General features: G+C 42.1%; 1 long non-coding RNA gene across 1 annotated transcript in view; it reads left to right on the top strand.

Moving 5' to 3' along the window:
• Positions 1–12,908, top strand: part of LOC129399685 (uncharacterized) — a 63,619-nt gene extending 50,711 nt beyond the window's left edge. The window contains exons 2-5 of the long non-coding RNA XR_008627259.1: positions 1,622–1,738; positions 3,745–3,841; positions 5,797–5,894; positions 9,509–12,908. This is a non-coding gene — a long non-coding RNA (uncharacterized LOC129399685). The remainder of the gene's footprint in view (positions 1–1,621; positions 1,739–3,744; positions 3,842–5,796; positions 5,895–9,508) is intronic.
• The last annotated feature ends 425 nt before the right edge of the window (positions 12,909–13,333 follow it).

Genomic DNA, 13,333 nt, shown 5'->3' with positions numbered 1-13,333 from the left:
GAATATGCCAATGTAATTTTGATTGGCATTGTATAAGATTTATGAAAATAAGGGAAATCATTAGAAAATCTCACCATTTTGTCTATTTTTTTTTCTTTCTTTCTTTTTGGGTCACACCCAGCAATGCACAGGGGTTACTCCTGGCTCTGCACTCAGGAATTACTTGTGGCGGTGCTCAGGGGACCATATGGGATGCTGGAATTCGAACCCGGGTCGGCCGTGTGCAAGGCAAACGCCCCACCCGCTGCGCTATTGCTCCAGCCCCCATGTTGTCTTCTTATTCCACAACATGGCATATCTCAGTTTTTATCTAAGTTAAATAGATAAAATGCTTTGGTTTTAGACCATATCAGATAGTGCTGAGGGACTTGTGGGACAGGAGACCCATGGCCTCCTGCATGCAAAGCAGGCACACTAACCCTTTGAGCTATCTCCCCAGCCCCTAACTCCTCTTTCAGGGAAGAAAGACATGGTCCCCTTGCATTCCAAGTAGTTCTTGAGCTGGACAAATAGTCTAATCAACACCAGACAGATTAATAGGAGGAAGACACTAACTTAATCCAATACCTACAGGTAATCTATATAGACATGTGGATTCCAATGTCAGTGAAGCAAAGAGGCGTAAATATCTTGAACTGAGGAATTGAATGGGGAATTGTGACTTCAAAAAGAGAGGAAGGGCTCACCTGACTGGGAAAAGGTAAGGGTAGCTTTTTACACAATTGAAGCACAGACATTTCCCCTACCATAGAGCCATAGAGATAGATCTCCCCAATGAACACACACACACACACACACACACACACACACACACACACACTTTTCATTCTTTCAGTTAGTTAAGGGAGTGTTAAGTTTCTTGTAAGTCAGCTGTAACTCTGTTGACCTCAGTTCAAAAGAATCCACATGCCCAAGTGGCTTTTCTTGGTGAGTTCTATTCTAAACACCTCGACGGTGTTTTTCTGAACATCTTAGGAAGAAAGCCTTTATTACATAATTGTTTTGCAGAAATTTTGCACATGTTCAAGTTTATAGTTTTGATGTTAGATATTTATTTTCCTTTAGAACAGTTTCAAGATTCTTCTTTTGATACAAGAAAAATTATAACATCTCATAACCTTACCATGCAAACGGTCCTAGGATTCCAGAATTCCAGATAAGCTAGACGACTTGTTGAGTTTAAATTCCTCCTAATTTTATCCAGATCCCTTTGCTAAATTAAATTTTATATGGTTTTGGTATTATTTGACTTTGAAAGTTTAAGCAATGTCTTTCGGCACCTGGCTGATGATTCACTTGGCTGGAGCACCTGCTTTCTATGTGGAAATCCCAGGTCTGATCCCAATACCTCCTGGTCCCCCAAGTGACTTCGTGTCCTACTGCCCGCACCCTCCTGCCCCCACCAAAACTTTTCCCCTGAATTGGCTTCTCTTTTCAGGGGAGCCAATGGGGGGAGGGGGGGCGGGGGAAAGGAAGGGATGGAGTGGAAATGAACAGATTGAGATAAATTGGAACACGGTGACGACTGCATTAGTACTACAATACCCCCTAGTGGACACAAACAGCATGTGATTTTTTTTTTTTTTTTGAATACCAAAAGCAAGTCCATTCTCTTCCACAGGCTTTGGAATCTGGAGCGGCCTTGAGAGGAACCAAGTCATCATCTCTGACTTCCGTATAAGGAAACTGAGGAACAAAAAGGAGACACAATTGGCTGAGTTCACGTTGCCAACTCAAGGTAAAAATTCTAGCTTAATTTTCTTTCTTTCCCATATCCTTTCTTTATTCCTCGTTCTTTCTCAAGTTGTTATGAAACAGGATGCTAGAAAATACGCGTCTTTGTCTTTGAGTCTAATTTTTCGAGTCACTTCTTTTATCTGTTTTCAAGGAATGAGTTTGAGATTACCAAATAATTGCACTGGAGAAGGTTCTTGGTCTTCCAAAAATTGATATGCAAGGTATCAATTCATTGTTAAGATTTGACTGGGAAATATATTTGCTTTAGAAATAATTTCATAAAGAGATTAAGACTCAACTTTCAAGTAACCTACAATTCATCTTTATCTTTCCACTCTTTTAGATTCTTGACGGTTGTCTTACCAAAAAATACCACTAGGGGGCTGGGGAGTTAGTACAAGGGCCAGAATACATCCATACATCCCTGTGCTTACAGGAGATCTGAGTTCAATCCCTGGCATCAGATGGTTTTTTTAATTATTATTATTTTTTTTTTTACTTTGTTGAATCACCGTGAGATATAGTTACAAGTTTTCATGTTTGTGTTACAATCACACAATGATCAGACACCCATCCCTCCACCACTGCACATTCTCACTACCAATCTCCCCAGTATACCCCCCCCTTCTTATCCTCCCACTGCCTCCATGGCAGAAAATTTCCCCCATACTCACTCTCTCTCTACTTTTGGGCATTATGGTTTGCAATACACTGGAATCCCATGTTACCCACACCCCCAAGCCCCCTCCCTCCCACAGGCTTACATGCACACACACACACATTGGGCAGAAGCAAACTAGGAATAACACTTGAACACGTTCAGGGTGGCCCCCCAAAACTAAAATAATACTAACAAAAGCATAATAAAAGCATCACCACCACGATTGTCGAAGGTGCCCACCACCGAATCCTACACATTATCATTCGTGTGCTTTGTTGAGCAAATCTTTTCTGGTGTAGGGTCTCCTAAGTAACGGTCAGAATATCCAGGGATTCTCGGCCAACAGAACAGGAAGTTCAAGGGGCCCAAAGATGCAGTGCTGCTAGGACCTCAGTGCCAGGGTCACACCGAGCAATGCTCTGGAAATCATGTGGTAAACCACAGTTGGCAGTGTGCAAGGTCCCTGCACTATTTCTCTGGTCCCTAAGCAAATCTTTATTGAGAATCCATGTGGTAGGCAATAGGTTTGATATGCTTAAGAGAATAGATATGTTCCCACAACTTTCATAAAGCCTCCAGAGTCCTACATATGTGTATATAATCCTCTAAATTTAAGGAAAACATTTTCCTATTTCACTTTAGTATGTCATAATTTTAGGTTGTAGAAAACAGAGAATATAACACATTTGTATATGTTATAATACTAACCACCCCCTCCATAAAGAAAATAAATAACAAGTATTTAGAGCCAGGCGGGACTGGATTTGAATCCCATCCCCACTATTTACAAGCTATTAAAAATATGAATTGACTTTTCCGAGCCCATTGCTTCCATAAAATGAAATTAATATGCAGCCTTTATGAGGGATAATGTTTTATCATTATCTTTATTTATACCCAAGCATTACTTCTTGAGTCATAAGCATGAATTATATGTTATTTTTCTTAAAGTGCAGAAAAATTATTAAAACAGAAGTGTAAATATCCCTCACTTAGTTTCACCAAGAATGTCATTTTCTAGAATTAATTAAGAAAAAAATATTCATGCAAAGGCAACAGAAATGAAATGCAGGAAAACTGGTCCTCAGAAGGAAGCTGCCATGGGGGCAGTTGGGGAGGGATAAGTTAGGGAAGGGAACACTAGGACAAGAGGCTGGAGGGTGAAGAGAGGGTAACTGGGGACATTGGTAAAAGTAGAGGACACCGGTGAAGAGATTGGTGTTGGAACGTTATATACCTAAAACTCAAGGCATATAACTTTGTAATTCACAGTGATTTAATATATATACCATGGCTATTGACATTTTAATTTTTTTTCTTTTTGGGTCACACCTGGCAATGCACAGGGGTTAGTCCTGGCTCTGCACTCAGGAATTACTTCTGGCGGTGCTCAGGGGACCATATGGGATGCTGGGAATCGAACCCGAGTCAACCACATGCAAGGTAAATGCCCTACCTCTGTGCTATTGTTCCAGCCCCTGACATTTTAATTTTTTAATCACTATCACTTTCACTGTCATCCCGTTGCTCATCGATTTGCTCGAATGGCACCAGTAATGTCTCCATCGTGAGACTTGTTACTGTTTTTTGGCATATCGAATACACCACGGGTAGCTTGTCAGGCTCTGCCGTGTGGGCGAGATACTCTCAGTAGCTTGCCGGGCTCTCCGAGAGGGGCGGAAGAATTTTTTAATAGGGTGAAATATTTTGATAATGGTGCTACTTACAAGAGAGCATTTCAGGACCAGAGAGAGAGAGAGTATAGTGAGTAGGGTGTTTACCTTGCTCATGACTGACCTGGGTTCAATCCTCACCACCCAATATGGTCCCCCAGATCCTGACTGGAGTGATCCCTGAGCTTAAAGCCAGGAGTAAGCCTTGGTGTAGCCAAAATAAATAGATAAATAAATAAATCTTTCTTTAAGTCTGTTCTTCTCCATAAGTGAGCACAGGCTTGCTTTACAAAGTTCTGTTATATTAGTTTTAATTAATCTGATTCAGCCATTATTTATATATATAAAGAGGATCCTTTGTAAATGTGCATAAATTTATCACTCCACCTATTTCATGGTTTGACAAAATCAAGGGTCATGCTCTACTTAGCTCTGTTGTTCCATCCAACAGCACCTTACATGGAGCTAAAGCAAGCTAAAGGCATACTGAGAGAAAAGAATGTCTTGTGGTGTGCTATTTGATATGTAAGCTGAGAGAGAGGATCCAGCCCAAGTAATAAGTAGATTTATTTTTTTTAACCTGGAAGTGGAAATTAAACAAATTTTACTCCTATGGCATTATTGTTGGGGTGGAGGGGAGTCGATGTATTTAAATTCCCAAATCTCTCACCAAGCCTAAACTAAACTTCAAAAATATGTAGACACAAAAAGAAAGAATATAACGGGGGGGCAGGGACTGTTGTGTTTTCAGATGGTGGGCACACAGCAGACTAGCTTCTTGCTCTCTTGTATTATTCTCTAAACATCACACACAGCAGTAGTTCTAGGAAAGACCCAGGATTTCAAGGTCAAATAAGTTTGTGTGAGCTTATCCATTATGTTGCTATCTTAAAGTTCATTGTGTACTTCAGTAAACTAAAGACTAACACAAGTTCTGTCTTCAATAAAGAAAATTGTTTGAAATTATTCTACCAGGTATTTCCAAAATGTATTTGACTATCACTTCATTTTGCCTAGAACATTCTATAGAACTAGCATATTCTATGCAACACACAGAAACTGCCCTCTTATATTCAAAGGACTTCTTGCACACACACACACACACACACACACACACACACACACACACACACACTCCACCACCACCACCATACCACCCTTTTATGTTCAAATTCTGCAATACTGAGAATGTAAAGGTTTTTTGTTTTTGTTTTTGTTTTGGATGGGGGAGGAGTGGAGGTTGGCCACACCTGGTGGTTTTCAGGAATTGCTTCTGGCTCTGTGCTCAGGATTGATCCCTGGCAGTGCTCAGGGGCTCTATGTGGTCAAACCAGGACCACAACTATGCAGCCACATGCAAGGCAAGTGCCTTACTGCCTGTGCTATCTCACCACCCAAGAGAGTCGTATTTTTAGCAATGTTTTCAGTGTGGAAAGATGATACTATGTTGGAGTTACCAAGAAGTTATTAACAGAATTGAATCACATATATTTAAGAAGAGATCAATTTGAATCCAGGAAATGGCTTCCTAGTAATGTCTGCAATGTCATTTCAAAAGTGGATAGGCAGAGTGAGTCCAGTTTTGTACAACCACAGTGGGAAAAGGGCACATAAAATCATAGCCAACACATCTCACTGGTGATAAACCAACACACAGGAGCCATTTCCCCTAACTCCATCTTGGGACTTCGAGTTTATTTTTGTGTTTCTCGTTTTCCTCTCTAGATGGCAGCACAGATGAAAAAATGTTTGAAAACCATGGAGTCAGCAGGTTTCGAAAGCAATGAACAGCCAGTTCTATTCAGCTTCCTTTTAAAAGTAAAGTATGAGGCTCGACACTTCTTTTTAATTATTTTAGAGAGTTGAGAAATTAGTGACAAACTGATTGTGAGTGAGTAAACTGACCACTTAGCACCTAGTTGCGTTTCTTATGTCTTATAGATAATACTATCAGTGTTCCAAACTCGTACACCCAGCTTCAAAGCATGGTCAAGTATATCATTACAACAGGCATCTGGTACCATCAACGCCACCTGGTTTTCTATGTATGTTGGGATCATGTAAGGCACATAATATATATAATGATGTCGTTTACTGCTCCTTTAGTCAACCACTGTTTGAACTTGATGTAAAGTCATCACCATGTCACAGATACTATCCAGAGGCTCTAGAAATTCCTTTGAAGCTTTCACACGCCATGAAAAGCATGCAACTTAGGGCTGAATTAACAATGTAAAACAAAAGGAATCTGACAATCTGAGAAGTCCTATATATTTTGCATCAAAATCCCAATAAGTAATTGTAAAACTTCACTCTCCATAGTTTCATTAAAACTCTTCATTAAGCAGTAACTTACGGCCAACAAGCAAGAGGTTCTCAGCTAAATCTACTGATATGGAGAATATTCATCTATTTGTGCCAACTCAAGGAATCAGGAGTCATGCAAAAAAAAAAAAAAAAACCACTGACCTGTTCATGTGCTGCCAATGGGCTAGAAGCTTAAAATACATCTTGCCTTTTAAACAAAAAACACTGGCCATAACAAAAGTCAGCATGAGAAATGAAAAAAACATATAAAAATAAGCCAACCTGAGGCCAAGTGGATGTCGTCCATTATAAGAAAAAAATCCATTTGGAATGTATTAGAGTCTTTTAAAAATTTTATCTCTGCTTTTTTTCCCTCATGAAAGCAAATATTTCAGGATATCATTTTGAACACCACATCTTTCCTTGAAGGAGTGCCTTTTTATGTTCCTTAAGTTGAAATTAGCTAATTCCATGGTGAGTCAGACTATTTGCCTTTTCCAGTAATTTCTGGCATTTAGAGTTACTGTTGTCCTGTTGTTCATCGATTTGCTTGAGCAGGCACCAGTAACATCTCCATTGTGAGACTTGTTGTTACTGTTTTTGGCATTTCAAATATGCCACAGGTAGCTTGCCAGGCTCTGGCTGGAGTGATAGCACAGTGGGTAAGGCATTCGCCTTGCATGCAGCCGACCCAAGTTCGATTCCTCCATCCCTCTCAGAGAGCCCAGCAAGCTACCGAGAGTATCTTGCCCACACAACAGAGCCTGGCAAGTTACCCGTGGCATATTCTATATGTCAAAAACAGTAACAGCAAGTCTTAAAATGGAGACATTACTGGTGCCGGCTTGAGCAAATCAATGAGCAAAGGGATGACAGTGATACAGTGATAGAGTTACTGAATGCTTTCCCCTGGACTCTAAGTTTAAAGACGAAACTCAGCCCTGAAATAATTAGGCAGAGGGGCATTGAGTTAAGCTTCAGGGAGCTGGCTTATATGTATGGTTTATGTGTATGCCCCAGTCATTAGCATGACAGTGTCTACACACACACACACACACACACACACACACACACACACACACACACCACCACCACTACCACCACCGCCACTCCCCCCCCCCCCCACACACACACACGCTCCATGCTCCACAATCAGTGTCACAGTTCATCCCTGATTATCCTAAGGTTCATTCTTTCTTCCCAGCCCTTTGGCTTCTTGCCAGTGTCTTAAGAGTCATTCCACTCCACATGATTAAGAGCTGCAGTCAAGCATTCCTCTGCTCTAATCCTTGTCCTGGAGTAAAGATTTAACTCTCTTTTTGGAAGAGAGTTTTGGAAGTATGGCATACCTGTGGTGGAACTGAATCCTGAAAAGCCCAACTTCATAGGAGATTCAACATTTTTTATCAATGCAACTTTCATACTCACCATCACTTCCAACTCCTATGTCTTTCATGTATGCCCAGCAAAGTGCTGTTAGGAACTCTCATTGTTCCTTGTGTCCTTTCCTTCTAAACCTTTCCTCTGTGACCTCAGGAACCTCTTCATCTTCAAGGACCCAGATGCCTCCAGGTTCATCTTTTGCTTTCTAGCCCCCAACATCCAGACTTTCCTATCAAGCACACAAGTGTTCTCAGCACCCTTCCATCACAAGCTACCACGTCTGTGGTTCTCACTTCTCTGCCCTCTGAGTCAAAGGCCACATAGTCCTTTATCATACTCACTGCTCCAGCCTTCCTCTGCTGACTGCCTGCTCATGCCCAGGATTGTTTGATTGATATTGCAATGGGCACATTTAATTGATATTGCATTGATATTGATATTGCTATTGCAATGGGCACACAGTTATCCCTTTATATTTCAAATTTTGCCAAATTTGTCTGGACCACTTAGTATATTCATGGAAAAAAACTTTAACTCTTGGTTCCTATAAATCTCCATCTCCAATTAGCTTCTCCATTCTATTTTAATCACTTAGTCCCATGACACCCTCACATTTTATCATCAAGAATCCACAGTTCTTGGGATCAGAGAGGCAGTAGCACAAGCTTTGCATGCAAGAGGCCCAAATTCATCCCTGATAGTAGTGATCCCCAAAGCACTTCTGGCAGTGAACCCCAATAATGAACTGGGAGTAATCCTTAAACATCACTGGGTGTGGTCCAATAATTAAAAGAAAAAGAAAATCGAAGAAAACTACAATTTTTCTGAACCCACCTTTGGATTTCTGCAGTTTTTCTCATTTGGTTGTTATTGCTCTCAGTTTTCCAAGCATATTAGCTCCTATAGTTGCTTTTTTTTTTCTTTCTTTCTTTTTGGATCACACCTGGCAATGCACAGGGGTTACTCCTGGCTCTGTACTCAGAAATTACTCCTGGTGGTGCTCAGGGGACCATATGGGATGCTGGGATTCGAACCCGGGTTGGCCTCGTGCAAGGCAAACGCCCTCTCCGCTATGCTCTCGCTCCAGCCCTGCTTTCTTCTTTCTTATTTTTCATTGTTTGCTCTCTCCATTTTCTTCTCTACCTAGGTAGAAGTCATAACATTCATTATAACATTAGCCTCTGTCCCATGCTCAACTTCATTGCCCCATTATTCTTCTCTTTTATGTGCTAGCAAAACTTGGAACATGTACCATAAAAGTAATTATCTAATTAACTTGACCAACCTTTCACCTGGAAAGCCAGACACTGTTAAAGAAATAGATTCTCAGATAAGGGCAGTCTGAACTTACTTTGTTTGTTTGTTTGTTTGTTTGGAGGCCACACTCAGCTGTACTCAGGGCTTATTTCTGGCTCTACACTCAGGAATTACTTTTGGTGTTGCATGGGGAACCGTATATGGTGATGGGAGTCAAACCCGGGTTGGCCATATGCAAGGCAAGAGCTCTACCTGCTATTGCTGTACTCAACCTATACTATTGCTTCTGTCCCAAGGGTCTGCCTGAACTTTGTGCTCAATAACCTCAAGTGGGACCTCAGTGATGCTAGGAATCCTACCACATTCTTCTGAGCTGATTGTTCTTTCTTTTCACTTTTCAGAGGGGCTATTTCAAGAATCCTCCTCTCCCAATTCCCATGCTTGCTCTTTCTACCCTTTTAATTCTCCATAATTTTATCCTATTTTCCAGTTATCAAGGGGAGAAAACAGATCAACGACCTTGATCCAAAGACACAGCAGTGAATCCCGAAAGACAGCAGCTTGCCGGGGATCTCTTCAGACCCTGTACCAAGCCAATTCCACCAGGCACCTCAGATGAAGCGGGTGTACCCTCTCTGCCTGCTGTAAATAAAACCCCAATGGCCACGAGCTTCCAGATGCAAAATCCAGGTTCATGGGCTCAGGGACCCAGACTCCAGGCCACATGGCAGCAGCGGAGAGAGGCGGGCCCTTCCTGTCTCCTCTCCAGGAAACTTAGTTTCCTGGCTGTCATGCTCTCCATATGCCCCTGGGCGCCATCTCAGCACATCAAAGGCCTTGATCCAGAGACTCCCAAATGAATCTCAAAATAGATTAGCTCCCTACAGAGATGTCTCTGGACCCCAACCATTTACAAGTTTAGAATTCCAGAAGTGCATGACCACTTTTGAGGCTGAGCGATCTTTCCTGATAATCATATTAAGCAATAGGAAATAAATTATCTAGCATCTACCCCTGGCTGGCAGGCTTGAATGGTGGTGGGAAAATTCGAAGTAATGGTGGTGGGAATGTGTAATGGTGGGGGGTAGATGTCAAAATCTTGAATGTAATCAATTAATGTGAACAACCTTATTAAAATAATTTTTTTTAAAGAGGAGAAAACAAAAGGTATATGATTAGCATCTCAGGTTCCCAGGTCAGGTCATTCTATAAACTTACTAAGATCTTTGTCCATTATTTTAACCTTGAAATTTCTTTTTGGTCACAATCACACAATATCCCGTTTATCACCGATTTCTCGGGCAGGCTCAGTAACATCTCATTTCGTCCTTTCCCTGAGATCTTAGAAGTCTGTTTCGACTTGGCCCTCCTAAAGATGTTGCACTGGGAGCTCTTCAGGGTCAGGGGAATGAGATCCAGCTTGTTACTGGATTTTGCATATGAATACACCATGGGGATCTTGCAAGGCTGTCCCATGGGGGGCAGGAAACTCTCAGAAGATTGCCAGTTTCTCCTAGAGGGAGAGGTAGGCTAAAGATATAAGAGCTTGCTTTTAAGTCTCAGGATGTTGACCTTTGATGGGATTACACACACCTGGATACCTCTGCCGGTACCTTCATGCATGAGGCCTGTCCGAACGTGTAGAGAGGGGCCTCCAGCATGGCTGCAGCTAGGTTCCAGTGGTCTTAGGCCGCCAGGAGCTCTGCTTGGGGTGGGGAGGGAAGCTGGAGCCCTTCTGGTGGTTCTTTTTGGTAACCACCAAAAATTGCCAACTAGGGATTGGAGCAATAGCACAGCAGGTAGGGCATTTGCCTTGCATGCGGCCAACCCGGGTTTAATTCCCAGCATTCCATATGGTTCCCTGAGCACTGCTATGAGTAATTCCTGAGTGCAGAGCCAGAAGTAATCCCTGTGCATCGCCAGGTTTGACACAAAAAGCAAAAAAAATAAAAAATAAAAAATTGCCAACTAAGTTCAAAGGACACTTTTACGTTCTCTCTTTATTTGATCTTTTAAGTCATTTCACACATCCTTCCTTTGCTTTCTTGAACATCTATAACAATGTCTACATGCTCCCTGATATCTTTCTGTAGGCTAGACCTTTCTCTTGAATTTCAACTTCAGAGAGCAACCTTTAGCCAACTCCACCATATGTTTCATGGCTTCTTAAACTCAAACAGAAAAAACTTGGAACACTTCCCCTTCAAAATTGTACACACTCAGAGCTGGAGCGATAGTACAGAGGGTAGAGCATTTGCCTTGCACGCGGCTGACCCAGGTTCAATTCCCAGCATCCCATATGGTCCCCTGAGCACCACCAGGAGTAATTCCTGAGTGCAAAAGCCAGGAGCAATCCTTGTGCATCGATGGGTGTGACCCAAAAAGAAACAAAATGAAACAAAACAAACAAAAACAAAACTGTACACACTCCTCCTCAACCCTCCTTGATGATTGGCAAGCACTAACATGGATTCGCTGACACAACCAGTACTTTGTGTATCATCCCCAACCATTTTTTCATCATCTCTCAGTATATTTGCATCATCATAAACTATTAGTTTTTTTTTTCCTTTTACCTATTTTCTTCCTCTCTGCCATCACCAAACTTACCCAAATCTCTGGATTCCCTGATTCCATTCTTCCTCTCACCCCACAGATACATGAGTGCCTGGGCACTCAGGAATGCAAAAAGTACAACAGTTTTCAGGGAATCAGCTTAATATGTGGATCTGTGCTTCCTAGCATACAACTTAATCTAGATTCTATCAAGTGAATTCAGTGATTTTTCTGTCAACTGAGACTACATTAGTATTTCTGTTCAGAATTCAATTACAGATCTTCCTTTATGCCTCTTAGCATTTATATCTCCTTGGGTTGACACTCCAAGAGAAGCAAAGAAGAGGGGGATGGATCATGTGTGGCTGACTGATGAAGTAAGAGCTCTTCATTAAGTCTCATCAGGGCTAGTCCTAATGCTGACATAAGCTGCAAAGGTCATTGTTGCCTTTCCTCTCAGCCCAGACAGGTTCCATTGTGCCCTCTGAGTTCTGAGATCCTGTTCTTTCTGACTGCAGGGGTCACTGTCATCCTCATCGATTTGTTCGAGCGGGCACCAGTAACATCTCTCATTGTGAGACTTATTGTTACTGTTTTTGGCATATCCAATATGCCATGGGTAGCTTGCCAGGCTCTGCCATGTGGGCGTGATACTCTCGGTAGCTTGCCGGGCTTTCCAAGAGAGGCAGAGGAATCGAACACAGGTCGGCCACGTGAAAGGTGAATGCCTTACTGCTGTGCTATTGCTCCAGCCCTGACGGCAGGGGTAGGATGGGGAAAAATACCATCAGGTCCCCTGTAGCTTATTGTCTCACAAAAACACCCACAACTGCAGTGAACAATCCAAGACCACCTCTCTCCTGTTTTATCCAGAACATTACTTCTCAATTCACACTGACACATTAATGTGAATCCCACCATTCTACTGGTCTAATCTCAGAATTAAAATGCAGGTCCTGATTGCTGGATTACCATGATCCCGGAGGCCAGCTAAACTACTTTTGGTACCAGCAGCTTCTTGCAGAAATGTCTCTAGACTGTGAACTAAGCCACAGCCCCATGCCGCCCCAGGAGGGGAAAGGATTTTCTCTCTCAGCTTTTTCTTTTGGGGGTGGGGGGGCGGAGGAGGAAGGTGTGGTGACCACCATCTTATAAGGACCATTAAAGAGAGGTATGAGCTTGCAATGATGCAATTTCTGGCAGAAATTTCCCTGGACTTAGTTACTAAAATACAGAAATTCAAAACCTCTTATCTCTTCATTCTCAGCAATGGAAAACAAATTATCAAATGCTTCCTTTTCAGCAGGTCTGATTTGGGGGGGGGGGGGAACTCCAAACAATAATAGTGAGTTTTTTTGTGGAAATATTGAATGTAATCAAAGTAAAGAGACAGTAAAGTGAAAATTATCAGCTACACAGGCGGGGGGCAGGGGGTGGGTGGGAGGGGAGGTATACTGGGGTTCTGGGTGGTGGATTATGTGCACTGGTGAAGGGATGGGTGTTCGATCATTGTATAACTGAGACTTAAGCCTGAATGCTTTGTAACTTTCCACATGGTGATTCAATAAAAAAAAATGCAGGTCCCTTTGTGTTTGATTCAATAATGGTGGCAGGCTCTAACCACAATGGCCAATGGACCTTCCACTCCACTGACAAAATTGTCAAATAGTAGTGGTGATTGTGGTGATGGTGGCAGTGGTGTGTGTTTGTTATGGCGAGATAAGGTCAAGTCATAAACCAACAGCCAGAGAGAGTAGTG

Source organism: Sorex araneus, chromosome X (assembly GCF_027595985.1).
Source record: "Sorex araneus isolate mSorAra2 chromosome X, mSorAra2.pri, whole genome shotgun sequence".
Lineage (NCBI taxonomy): Eukaryota > Metazoa > Chordata > Mammalia > Eulipotyphla > Soricidae > Sorex > Sorex araneus.
Note: the sequence above shows the minus strand (reverse complement) of the source record. Positions and strands in the feature narration are given on the sequence as shown.